The sequence below is a fragment of the Pteropus medius genome, unplaced genomic scaffold, assembly GCF_902729225.1.
Source record: "Pteropus medius unplaced genomic scaffold, Ma_sr-lr_union100, whole genome shotgun sequence".
NCBI lineage: Eukaryota > Metazoa > Chordata > Mammalia > Chiroptera > Pteropodidae > Pteropus > Pteropus medius.
In genome coordinates, this window is record NW_024344378.1 from 21,608,852 (window position 1) to 21,621,324 (window position 12,473).

The 12,473-nt window shown below is 32.6% G+C and overlaps 1 protein-coding gene and 1 pseudogene across 3 annotated transcripts in view; both read left to right on the forward strand.

Moving 5' to 3' along the window:
• Window positions 1-6,217, forward strand: part of LOC120609665 (small nuclear ribonucleoprotein G-like) — a 30,271-nt pseudogene extending 24,054 nt beyond the window's left edge.
• HPSE2 (heparanase 2 (inactive)) overlaps window positions 1-12,473 on the forward strand; it is a 536,390-nt gene that overhangs the window by 208,678 nt on the left and 315,239 nt on the right. The window lies entirely within an intron of this gene.

Below are 12,473 nucleotides of genomic sequence, written 5' to 3' on the forward strand. Positions count from 1 at the left end.
TTTTGTTTGGTTTTGTGAATCTCCATACTAATTTTCATAGTGGCTGCAGCAATTTACCCTCTAACCAAGAGCGCAACATCCTCACCAACACTTGCTATTTGTTGATTTTTTGATAACAGTCATTCTGACAGGGGTGAGGTGGTGTCTCCTTGTGGCTTTAATTTGCATGTCCCTGATGATTAGTGATGTTGAGCATTTTTCATGTCCATTGGCCATCTATATGTCTTCTTTGGAGAAATATCTATTCATTTCTTCTGACCATTTTTAGATAGAATTTTTCAATTTTTGTTATTATATGAGTTTCTTATATATTTTTAGATATTAACCTCTTATAGAATATATCACTTGTGAACATATCCTACCATTCAGCAGGTTGTCTTTTTATTTTGTTGATGGTTTCTTTCACTGTGTAGAAGCATTTAATTTAGTGTAGTCCCGTTTGTTTATTTTTGCTTCTGTTTCCCTTATTTGTGGGGAAATATAAAAAAAAATATATTACTAAGACTGATGTCAAAGAGTTTACTATGTTTTCTTCTAGAAGTTTTTTGGTTTTAGATCTTATATTTAAGTCCTTAATCCATTTTGAGTTTATTTTTGTATATAGTCTGAGAAAACAATCCAGTTGTTTTTTGTTGTTGTTGTTGTTGTTGTTGTCTTTGGCAAGTTTCCCCAACACCACTTGTTGAAAAGACTATCATTTCTCCACTGTACATTCTTGCCTCCTTTGTCATACGTTAATTAACCATATAGATTTGCATATATTTCTGGTCTCTATTTTTTTTCCATTGATCTATGTGTCTATTTTTGTGCCAGCACCATACTGTTTTGATTATTATAGCCTTTTAGTATAGTTTGAAATCAGGCAGTATAATGCTTCCAACTTTGTTCTTCTTTATCAAGATTGTTTTGACTATTTATGGTTTTTGTGATTCCTTATAAATTTTAGGGCCATTCGTTGTAGTTCTCAGAAGAATGACATTAGTATTTTGATAGGGGTTGTATCTGTAGACTTTTTTGTGTAGAATGGACATTTTGATGATATTAATCCTTCCAGTCTATGAGCATGGCATATTCTTTCATTTATTTGTGTATTCATTGTTTTCTTCAATGTCTTAAAGCTTTCCAAATTTCTTAGTTAAATTTATTCCTAAGTATTTTATTCTTTTTAATGCAATTGTAAATGAGATTGTTTTCTTAATTTCTCCTAATCATTTGTTATTAGTGTATATAAATGCAATGGACTTCGGTATATTAATTTTGTATCCTGCTACTTTATGGAATTCATTTATTAATTCTATTAATATTTTGGTGGATTCTTTAGTTTTCTATGTACAGTATTATGGCATCTGCAAATAGTGACAGCTTTCTTCTTCCTTTGCAATTTGGATGCTTTTGTTTTCCTTTTCTTGTCTGACTGCTGTGGCTAGGACTTCCAATACTATATTGAATAATACTGCTGAGAGTGGGCTTCTTTCTCATGTTCCTGATTGCAGGGAAAAAGCTTTCATTTTTTAGCATTGAATATGATGTTAGCTATGGGCTTGTCATATATAGCCTTAATCAAATTGAGGCACATTCCTTCAATACTCACAGTTTTGAGAGTTTTTTTCTATTATAAACAGATGTTTAATTTTGTGAAATACTTTTTCTGCATCAAGATGATCATATGATTTTTATCCTCAGTTTTATTGATGTGATGAATCACATTGTTTTGCAGATATTGAACTACACTTGCATCCCTGAAATAAATCCCATTCGATCATAGTATATAATCCTTTTAATGTACTGTTGAATTTGGTTTGCTACTATTTTGATCAGAATTTTGTCATGTATGTTTATCAGGAATATTGGCCTGTAACCCTCTTTTTTTCTTGCAGTGTCTTTATCTGCTTTTGGCATCAGGGTAATGCTGGCTATGTAGAATGAGTTTAGAAGTGTTTCTTCTTATTCATTAATTCTTTTTTAAATTTTTGGTACAGTTTACCTGTGAAGCCATCTGGCCCTGGGCTTTAGTTGGTTGGGAATTTTTCATTACTGCTTTCATTTCATTGCTAGAAATAGTCCTGTTCAGAAAATCTGTTTCTCAACATGAACGAACATAAAGGATATTATGCTAAATGAAATAAGATGGCAGAGAAAGACAAATACCATATGATTTAACTTATATATATAATCTAAAGAACCAAATAAACTAACGAACAAAAGAGAACCAGACTCATACATACAGAGAACAAATTCATGATTGCCAGATGGGAAGGGAGATGGGGGGCTGGGCGAAAAATGTCAAGGGATTAAGAAGTACAAACTGGTAGTTGCAAAATAGTCATGGGGATGCAAAGTACAACTTAGGGGATATAGTCAATAATACTGTACTTCTATATATAGTACCAAATGGATACTAGACAAATCAGAGGAATCACTTCATAAATCTTATAAATGTCTAACCAGTATGCTGTGTACCCGAAACTAATATAAGTGATATTGAACGTCAACTCTAAGTGAAAAATAAAAATTACTTCTATACCAATTTTGTTAAATGTTTTGAGCGTAAATGGATGTTGTATCTTGTCAAAGACATTTTCTCCATCTATTGATATAATCATATATTTCTTATTTTTTAATTTGTTTATGTGGTGTATCACATTAATCAATTTGTGTGTGTTGAACCATCGCTGTGCCCCTGGGATGAAGCCCACTTAATCGTGGTGTATAATCTTTTTAATATGTTGCTGTATTCAGTTCGCTAGTATCTTATTTAAAATTTTTGCATCTCTGTTCAATGAGAGATATTGATCTGTAGTTTTCTTTTTCCGTGTTATCTTTACCAGTTTTTGGTATCAAGGTAATATTGGCCTCATAAAATGAGTTGGGAAGTATTGCCTCCTGTTTGATATTTTAGAAGAGTTGAGGAGAATAGGTATTAAATTTTCTTTGAATGTTTGGTAGAATTTACTGGTGAAGCCATCTGGTCGTGGACTTTTACTTTTTGGTAGATTTTTGATGACTGTTTCAATTTCTATACTGAAGATTTTCCAGTTCTTAATTCAGTCTAGGAAGGTTCTATTTTTCTACGTATTGGTCCATTTTTTCTAGGTTATTAATTTTGGTGTTATATACTTTTCCATAGTGTTCTTGTATGATCCTTTGTATTTCTGTGGTGTCTGTCATAATTTCCCCTCTTTCATTCCTAATTTTGTTTATTTGTGTCTTCTCTCTTTTTTCTTTAGTGACTCTAGCCAGGGGATTGTCAATTTTATTAACCTTCTCAAAGAACCAGCTATTTGTTGCATTTATTTTTTTTCTATATTTTTTTTGTATTCAGTATCATTTATTTCTGCTCTAATTTTGATTATTTCTTTAATTCTGCTGACTTTAGGCCTCATCTGTTCTTCCTTTTCTAGCTTTTTAAGATGAAGCGTTAGGTTGTTTATTTGGGCTCGTTCTTGTTTTTGGAGAGAGGCCTGTAATGATATGAACTTTCCTCTTATGACCGCTTCTGCCATGTCCAAAAAGTTTTGATATGTTGTACTATCATTATCATTCGTTTCTAGGTATCTCTTGATCTCTCTTTTTATTTCTTTCCTGACCCAGTTATTCTTCAGTACCATGTTGTTTAATCTCCATGTATTTGTGGTTCTTCCTGATTTCTTTTTGCAGTTGATCTCTAATTTCAAAGCATTATCGTCAGAGAATATGGTCGGTATGATTTCAACCCTCTTATATTTGTTGAGGCTCTCTCTGTGTCTCAGTATGTGGTTGATTCTTGAAAATGTTCCATGTGCACTAGACGAGAATGTATAAGCAGCTGTTTTGGGATGGAGGGCTCTGTGAATGTCAATTATGTCCAGTTGGTCTAATGTGTCATTTAAGGATGTGATTTCCTTATTGATTTTCTGTTTGGATTACCTGTCAATTTCCAACAGTGGAGTATTTAGGTCCCCTACTACAAAAGTGTTTTGGTCTGTTTCTCCCTTTATTTCTGTTAGTAATGGCTTTACATATTTCGGGGCTCCCTGTTTGGGAGCATAGCTATTAATAAGCATTCTGTCTTCTTGGTACATGCTTCCTTTTATCATTATGAAGTGTCCCTCAGTACCTTTCTTTATCTTTTTGATTTTGAAGTCTATTTCGTCTGATATTAGTACCACTACTCCTGCTTTTCTCTGAATGTCATTTGCGTGAAATGTCATTTTCCACCCTTTCACTTTGAGCTTATATTTTTCTTCGGAACTGAGATGTGTCTCCTGGAGGCAGCATATGGTTGGGTTTTGTTTTTAGATCCATCCTGCAACTCTGTGCCTTTTTATTGCTGAGTTCAGCCCATTGGCATTTAGGGTGATTATTGAAATATGAGGTTTTCCTATAACTATTTTATGTTTTGCTTTCTGGTAGCTCAGTGTTTCCATTGCTTCCTTGTCCTTGTGTTTGTTTTTTTTTGTGTGTTTGTTTTGGTTGGGTTTTGAGGATTTTTCCTCTGGTCCTTCTTGTTTTATGTTATATACTTCAGTTCTGAATCTTTGGCATGTTGTTACCATTATGAATATGTAGAAGATAGTTTTACATATATATATATAATATACATATATATGTATATGTATTATACATATATAATATATATTATACATAACATATGTATATACATATATATTATATATATATATATATATATATATATATATATATATATATATATAGTCATCCATTTTCTTCTGTGTGTGCCTTATCTCCTTTGCCCTTTGTGAATTTGGATCTTTGAATCCTCCCTTTTTCAGTCATCATTATCTCAGTTTGTTTCTATGTATGGTGAACGTTCATCGCTATCTTGCTATAGCAATTCTCTTCTTATTATTTAAGCTTATAATGCCCTGTTCTTAGTAAGGTTTGCACTCCTCTGTTTCTATTTGCCTGATAGTCACCTTATTCCTAATTATGTATTTTTGTTGTTGTTATTTTGTTTTAGGTGAGCTTACCCCTTTCAGTGTTTCCTGTAGTACAGGCCTCATAGTGGAAATTCCCTCAATTTTTGTATGTCTGGAAAGGTCTTTATTTCTCCTTCATATCTAAAGGAGAGCCAAGCTGGATACTAGATTGGTAGTTCCTTTCACTTAATAGTTTGAATATTTGATTCTACTACTTTTTGGCTTGTAAGGTTTGTGCTGAGAAGTCTGAGGATAATCTAATGTGTTTTCCTTTATAAGTTACTGTCTTCTTCTCCCTGGTTCCCTGAAAATTCTGTCTTTGTTGTTGATTTTTGATAATTTTAATAAAATGTGTCTTGGAGAAGGCCTTTTTGAGTTGACAAAATTAGGTGCTCTGTTGACTTCTTGAATTCCAAGTTCCAGCTCATTCTTTAGATTTGGGAAATTCTCGTCAACTATTTGTCTGAAAATGCTTTCTAGTTCCCTGCTCCTTTTGCTCACCTTCGGTAATGCCCATTATTCTTATGTTTCCTCTTCTGATGGTATCAGCTAGTTCTTGTATTTCTGTTTCATTATTTTTCATTCTTCGGTTTCTCTCTTCTTCCTTCTGATTTATTTCTAGATTTCTGTCTTAGATATCAGTGATCCTTTCCCCCATTTGGTCAACTCTATTTACTAAGCTTGCTATTTCATTTTTCAACTCTTGCAGTGTGTGAGTGTTTTATCTACAGAAGATCTATTCCGTTCTTTTTAAGGATTTCGGTTTCCTTGCTCTGCTCATCTAGTTGTTTTTTCAATACCTGAAATTGTTGATATGACTCATTTTGGAACTCATTGAGTTTTTTCAGAAGTACTGTCCTGAATTCTCTGTCATTTAAGTCACATATTTCTGTTTGTAAGCTCTTTTGTTGGAGATTTTTCTCTTTCTTTCTGAGATGCCTTGTCACCTTGGTTGTTCATGGTGTTTAATGGACTGTTTCTCCTCCTGGGCATTAATGGAAGTGTATTCTGCTGTTTTTCGAGAAAGATTTATTATATAAAGGTCTCTCTTTAGCCTGTTGCAAAGAAGGTGCTTTTCTTTTGCTTTCCAGTAAGTGGTGTCTAAGCCTCTTGGATCACTGCTTTATATAAAACCTTAATAATGCCTTTTAATTTTCTTATAGATATTTAATCACACTCGCTACTGTCAGTCTCCATCCCTGTCAGTGTTAGTGACTGTTTCGGCACCATTTGTTCAGATTCCCCTGGGGCTCCATGGTGATCGATTTTGGAGGGTTTGGCGGGGAGGAGCCCTCTGAGTTAGGGGTTTGGGGTTGTGGCTCAGCCTCGATTTTGCAGCCACAGCTGGTAAAAAACAACTGTTATTTCTCTGCCTTCCTGCTTTTCTGCTTTCTGCCCTGATGACTAGGCCCTGCCACCGGCCACATGGAGCTCACAACATTCCCATGCAAGGCTGCTCAGGGAACTCACCATACCTTCTTCCCTCCCCCTTCTCCTACAGGGAGCTCTTCTTTATTTCTCAAGTCCACCACCCAACACATGGGGTTCTGACCTATGGTAGCTGTTATGTGCAGATCCCACACTCAGACATGCTGATGTGCAGTTTGGGTGTTTTTGTTGAGTTTTAGATGTTCAAATTTTTGTTGTTTCAAGAGGAGAAATCTGGGGATGTCTCTCACTCTGACATGTTTCTGTTCTATTTTTTTGTTTGTTGTTGAGTTAGGAGAAGAGGGAGAAATTGGGGGGATGTTCCCTTTTTGTCTTAGACTCAGATCCACTAGGGAGCTCCCATTTTGTTTTTTAATGACTGATGATGTTGGGAAATTTTTTCATGGTATTCCCTAATAATTTTTTCAATGATGTTTGTTGAAATATTTTGCTCATATTTGCTATTGGTTATTTTCTTCAATGAGATGTTTGTTGAAATATTTTGCTCACTCTATAATTTATCAAATTGTTTTCTTGGTTTTGAGTTCTTAGAGTTCTTTATATATTCTAGATATAAGACTTTTATCAAATAGATGGTTTATTTTTTTTCTTTGAACTACGAGAGGTCCTTAACTCTATCAAAGTTTGTTTCGCAGACTCAGGGACATAGCTGTTTCAGCAAAATTTGTTGAAAAAACAGTATTTTTCTACACTGTTACTCCTATACTTTTTAGAATAATCAGTTTTCCATTATGTTTTAGTTTATTTCACCTTCTAATTTCCCTATCCATTTCTGATCTTTACTCCACTTAAGTGTTTCAGTATTTTTATGGCATTGTAAATGGTATTTAAAAATGGTATTTAATTTCTGATTTTACATTGCTGTTATATAAAAATACTATTAATTGTTGTGTATTTTTCTCATATCTTGCAAACTAGTAGCTTATTTGTAGATTTCCTAGATTTCCTTGGTTTTTCTATGTAAAAAATATGTCATCTGAGAAAAAATTTTCTAATGTGCCTTTTTTTTTTCTTGGATTATTGCACTGGCTAGGGACCTAAAGCATCCAATGCTGAATGGTAGTGGCAAGAATGTGTGCCTGAAAGTGCTCTTCTACACTAGGGAGAAATGCATTTACACTATAGGATTTAGCATGATATAGTAGGTGATTACTTTTTGTTGTTCACTATCAAATTGGGAATTTTCTATTCTGTTGTTTTCTTGCTATTTCTGTGTTTAAGATACTTATGAGTCTCTATTTTTTGTCAAGTTCTGTTGCCTTTTTCATTAAGATCTGTTTCTTGTTTCCTTTTTTACTCATGGTTGATTGTTGAGGTTACATTTGTATTTGTCATGTTGAAGCAACCTTGTACTCCTGTTTTTTTAAAACTCATTATTTGCAGCGCACATTTAAAGAATGAGAATTTATACTCTGTGGGTGTAGACTATAAATATAAATTATTAGATATATTCTTAATGAGAGATGTCTCTTCTCTACTTTATTATTTTTTCATTTAAATCAATATGGGATGTTATCATTATTTTGTTTGGGGTATCCCTTTTAATACTACTGATATTTCATTGTTCAATATGGAGTCTTATTTAAGTGTAATATTAGACATTCAATCTAATTTGAGAAATTTATTTATTTATATTTTCTATGAACCACACTTTGAGTTAATATATTTGTTTTTTCTCTTTTTAAAAATTTTATTCATCTCTGCTATTATTTTTATTTCTGTCCTTCTATCTACTTATAGTTTAATTTGTTCTTTTCTTTTTAGCATCTTAAGATAGAAACTTATATCATTGATTTTATACTTTTCTTTTTCTGATGAAAGCATTTACAGTTATAAATTTCTCTTAAGGACAGTTCTATCTGCATGTTCTGTTGCCTTTTTCATTCAGCACAAAATATTTTCTGATTCTTCTTGTCTTTCCTTCTTTTACTCATTATTTTTAGCATTGTAAATGGTATTTGAAATGGTATTTGTCTTTCTTATCCACTATAAAGTTACTCTCCCCCCAACTCCCCATTCATATTGTTTTTTTGGAAGTAAGTCATTATTTGCAGCGCACATTTAAAGAATGAGAATTTATACTCTACCTCCATGAGTGTAGACTATCTATATAAATTATTTGGAATTCTTAATGAGAGATGTCTCTTCTCTACATTTATTATTTATTCAATCATTTATATCAATATGGGATGTTGGATATTTATTTTGTACTTTGGGGTATAATTTAATACTACTTTATTTCATTGTTCAATATGGAGTATATATTTAAGTGTGAAATGCAAAACTATACAACTTCAGAAGAAAACATAAGAGGAAATTTACGAAGCCTTGATTTGGTGATGAGTTATCACATTAAAGAATGATTTATGAAAGAACAAAGTGATAAGTTAGACTTCACTGAAATTAAAAACTTTGGCTCAGCAAAAGATACAATTAAGAGAATGAAAAAAAGCCACAGACTGGAAGTAAAGGTTTGCAAAGCATGTACATTATAAAGGACTTGTATTTAAAATATGCAAAATACTCTTAAAAGTCAACAATAAGGGAAAAAACCCAACCTAGTTAACCAAGCAAAAGATATGAATAGACATCTTATCAAAGAAGTTACACATGTGAAAATAAGTATATGAAAAGATGCTCAATATATAATTTATTTTCTTCCAAAATAAAAATATAATATAAAAGTTTTTTTAAAAAAAGGAGGATTCTCAACATCATTTGTTATTAGGGTATTGGAAAGGAATGTAAAATGGTACTGCCACTTTGAAAGATAGTTTGGCAGCTGTCTTATAAAGTTAAACATGGTCTTACCGTGCAATCTAACAGTCACATTCATAGGTATGTACCCAATTGACACGAACTTTTCTGTTCACGCACGCAAAAAAAACCAAAAAAACAAACAAAAAAAACCCCGGCATGTGAATATTTATAGCAGCTTTAGTCATAATTGCCCCAAACTAGAAGCAACTAAGATGCCTTCCAGTAGGTGAATATATCACCAAATATGGTACATGCATACAGTGGAATGTTATTCAGTGATAAAAAGAAATGTTATGAAACCACAACAAACATGGGTGCATCTTAAATATTGCTAAATGAAAGAAACCAGTCTGAAAAGGCTACGTATTATATAATTCCAAATTTCTGGATTCTCTAATATCTACCTTTTTTTGATTTCTCTTACTTTCTTGCCAGCTCACTAATTCATTTTACAAGATATTTTTGTAATTTATTCAGAATTTAATTTGTTTTGTAAGTCACCTAATGCTCAAAGTCATCTATCTCATTTGCTATCTAATTAGAAATGCAATTCAGGCTTTTTTTTTTTTTTTACTATTTGGTATCCTAGCTCATGATTTTTATGTTGTAATTTGACTCTGTAAGTACAGATGTTTTCATGGGGTGCATACTCTCATCTTCAGGTAAAAGAGATATCTTTACTAGATTTGTGATTGTAGTAGTTACTTAATCTTTTTAAGCCTCATTCTGAAATGAGGGTGATAATACCTACTTTCATAGTGTTGTTTTCAAGAATTAAATGAGTCTACGGCCATGCCACCCTGAACGTGTCCAGTGTTGTCTGATCTTGGAAGCTAAGCAGGATCAGGCCTCTTTAGTACTTGCATGGGAGACCACCTAGGAATACCAAGTGCTGTAGGCATCAAAAAAAAAAAAGAATTAAATGAGATAATGTACATACAGCACTTAGACTAGTGTATGGTATTTGTTAAGTATTTAAATTAGCTACTTGCCTCCCTACTGTTCTAGGAGAGAGGATGGTTCTACAAAGGTTTAACACCAAAAATAAAAGTGTTAATGGCTTTTTCAACAATGTTCTTCTCACTTCTGTCACAGAAGTTAGTCACAATTCTTGGCTACAGGGATAATTAAAATCATTCAGGGGGAACAAGAGACTTGTCATAAGGCAATTTATTTTCACTAACAGTTAACTGGTTGATGAATTAGTTCGTGATTTTTGAAGTTGAGACTGAAACTCAACTCAGCAGAAAGGGCACTGGCCCAGTTGTGAATATCTTATTTGTTCCCTTATGTATCTGTAAAGGATAGTAGAGTTCGTAAATTGGGAGATTGAGAGAGAAAGGTTCATATTTGTTAATTTCTGGTAGATTTTTTATACTTCCTTCCATGCTCTGCACATGTTAAACACTTAATAAATATTTGCTGAATTAAGTAGGATATGGACTTAGCATATATCGAATACTTTTTTATTTCAAATTTATTCCAAAGCTCAGTTTGGATCTTTGAGATTGTTGGTTGTCATATGAGGTCGTGATCTTTGATAGTTGAGGATTTGGATAATGCAACAGAGATATAGTGCACTTAAATCTGGGAGTCCTCTCATTTTCTCTCAAATATATTTCTCTCAATGACATTTATTTTGCTTAAGTTTTTCTTTTTTCTTTTCCTGTCACTTAATTTTGAGAAGAATATTTTTCAACTTTTTGCTCATCTTTATTTTATGTTACCCATCCCTAGTTTTGTATCTGAAAGATTTAAATCCAAATGCTATCAATAATTCAGTTATACTTCCAAGAAGTATAAACAATTTTCCCACACTCTCAATTTAAGAATGTAACAATTATTAATTCCATTACTTACATTCCATGAATTAGTTAGAAATAAATGTTCCATATTTATGGGTTTCAGCTGTACTGATTTTATATGGTTTGAATTATTTATTCAGTTTATTCTTAACCCTTCCATGCTTATGGTATCATTTTGAAATTTCAATTACCTACTATTCAAATGGTTTCATTGGCAATTGCTGCTAATTTGGGTATGGTTCTCTTTTTTGTGTGTTTCTTTCTGAATTCAGTTGATATTTAGAGCAAATACTTTGATGGAGTAACTAAAACAGTTTAAAATGGAGTCCTGTCGGTAAAATAGCCATGCCAAAAGCATATCTTCTAATCACCCTGGGCATACAGCATACAGATGTGTAAGGTTCTACCTAGCTATTAGGATGACCTGGGCTTGGTGTCCCTTTTACAACCCAAATGAGCCAGAATTATCATTTATTATAATTATTCTTTACCTGGAAGGTTTTTTCTTTTGTTTCATTTGTGTATCTACTGCATTAACTTTTAAATGCTTTATATAACAATACCACACTAAAACTGAAAAATGTTTTTAAAAAGAAAAACAGGATAACTCAATTTATTCAAATATATCAACTCATTTCTTTTTTCCGTGTTCTTTTCTAACCCATATATACATGTATGTGCATTTTTATGTAGTTGAAATCATAATGTATAGCAATTTGGGTCATGCTTTCTTCACTTAGCATTGTGTCATATGTATTTTTTCCATAATATCATCTACTCCTTATAATAATAATGTCAATGGCTTTTTAATTATTTATCAGGGTTTTTACCACTTTTCAGTTGTTGAACATTTAGATTTTTTTGCAGTATTTTTCTTACTACGGTCAGTAATACCATAAGTTGTGTCATCAAATCCTTTGTTTCTTTTTTATAATTATTTCTTAAGGATAAATCCCAGAAGTGAAGTTATTGGCCCAAAACATTACAAAAAATATTAACAAATGTCTTCAGTAAATTATAAAAAATAATGACATGTCAGGTTGTGAGTAGAACAGGTCTTTACCTGAACTTAATGTAATCTTTACAATAACTCTTTCAGATAGCTATGTTATTATCTTTGTCTTATAGAATGAATAACTCTGTTAAACAACTAGATGGGCATTGAAACCCTGCCAGTCTGCAACCTGGAGACTGCAACTTTGAACCACTGTGTGAGTCTCATGTTCTGGATGTGTTTTACCAAATTGCCCTTATAAAGAGATATTAATTTGTATTAATTCTCCACTCTGTCATGTCCATCCAAACTGAGATCCTTAGAAAAGGTTATGCATTCCTCTCCCCATTTTGTTAATTCAGTAAAAGCTAAAGATACCCTGTAGTTAATCTAGAATTTTGGAGCTGGAAAGGAACTCCTGGAATATCATCTTATTGATTAATAAATTGAGGTTTAGAGGAGTGAAGTAATTTGTCCAAGACCAACCTGGAATTCTTGATTCCCTGGGCTTTTTTGCCGTGTACTTTGCTGCCATCCAGCTGTTCA